Here is a 1,672-nt window from a genome sequence, read left to right as displayed (position 1 = left end):
AACTTTGATGATACCATGGAGACCAAGGCAACTCTGTTTAGGTTGATAACTCAGACTTGTTGCATTTGAAAGTTCTCTTGCAGTGTTTCTTCTAAAAATGGTGGCATTTAAATATTTTCCTTTTCCAAGCCTGCAGTTAAATGAATACATTCAATGTAAAAATGTGGACTCTAGTTGACTCCATTATTTTTCTGCAAAATGATCATGACAAAAGGTTAGTACAGTCTCCTCCAATCTAACAAATGTCCAAGCAAAATCCAACTTATTTAAGAAAGTTGGTGTGAATTTACCTTTGTTAAACTCTAAAAACAAGGAAAACCAAAACTCCAACCGTTTGAAGCTATCAGAGCATTGCATCACCCTAATAAAACTGTAGGTTTTAGCACATGCATTAAAGTTTACAGAAAGAGATCATTTCAAAGCTCCCTTTAAAGAACTTATTTTACACCTATTAGACCACACACTATGCCATTTTTAAACATTGACAGGTAACTCCTTAGTAAGATTCTTAAAGCAAAACCAAAAACATTTACCTTACTAGAAACAAGATACACTAGTCACTTACTGTCTTCAAACATTAACACTTTCACTTTCATAATCTGACAGTGCATTCATAAAACAATCTGCAGACAACTACTGTTTTAACAGACAAAGAACACTTTAAAATAGACGTTGACTCTCCTAAACTGTTGATTAGGCATGATTTTTATAAACATTACTTATACTAATGGTAACGGTTGAGCTGGAGAGTGTTGTGTCTTCTCCAAGCAGCCCGGCGAGACCCACTAATAGTGTGGTGGAACTTGTGGCCCTTCCCCAGGCCACGGCTCTTGTGGCCTGCAGATGTCAAACCATACATCTCCCTGTGCTTGTGGACTGTCTTGGCGATCCATTCAGTGTCAGAATGTCTTCTGATAGCTTCATGAAATGGATCAATGAGGATAACTTCAAAAAAGTTGTATGTGGAATCTTCATCAACCCAGTAAGAATTGAGGACTTTAGGGCCCCACAGTGGCATACAGCTTGCTACTCAGCCACAGACTGAAGGCTTCTACCATACTTTATACTGGTTAACACCATGATGGACAGCCTTGTCGTAGGTTGCACCTTTAGGCACTGAATGTTTGGGGCCACCCCTGGGTATGCAAATCCGATAGATGACATAACATTGCTTGGTCTTGTATCCCAGTCTACGCGCCTTATTGGTTGGGTGGGATAGGGTGGCCCTGTGCAGTGCAGAGAGCTGGTGGTACTGCCAACAGCAAACCTGCAGGAGAAATCGCATCACATCGGACAGTTTCTTCCTCCATAGTTCCTGGATGTACTTGTAAGCACCCACCTCGGTGTACCCTGAGGGCTGCCGCCAGACGGAAAAGATCCCAAAAGACTCTTAAATGCAACTGACCTCTTTCCTTATGTCCTTACATTTTAAAGTTTATTCTTTTTCTCTGGGTCTATAATGTTTTTCCATAACCTTGTCAGCATTTCATTTCCTAGGATACCAAGAAAGACCAATGCTCATTACCCTCTCCAACAAACAGTAAGAGCATGCTCCCCCTACTTTTCTCATCTCTGAATTCTGTGCAGGTCTGGGAAGAGGGAAATTTTTTCCAGGCATGAACTTAGCCTGGTAAGAAGATGAGAAACCAGAAGGTATGCTTAGGGTTCCTAG

At 40.9% G+C, this 1,672-nt stretch overlaps 1 pseudogene; it reads right to left on the bottom strand.

Moving 5' to 3' along the window:
- Positions 1-724: 724 nt before the first annotated feature.
- On the bottom strand, positions 725-1,550 carry LOC102836756 (annotated as a pseudogene).
- Between the last annotated feature and the right edge of the window lie 122 nt (positions 1,551-1,672).

This window comes from Chrysochloris asiatica, unplaced genomic scaffold, assembly GCF_000296735.1.
Source record: "Chrysochloris asiatica unplaced genomic scaffold, ChrAsi1.0 scaffold00007, whole genome shotgun sequence".
Classification (NCBI taxonomy): Eukaryota; Metazoa; Chordata; class Mammalia; order Afrosoricida; family Chrysochloridae; genus Chrysochloris; species Chrysochloris asiatica.
Note: the sequence above shows the minus strand (reverse complement) of the source record. Positions and strands in the feature narration are given on the sequence as shown.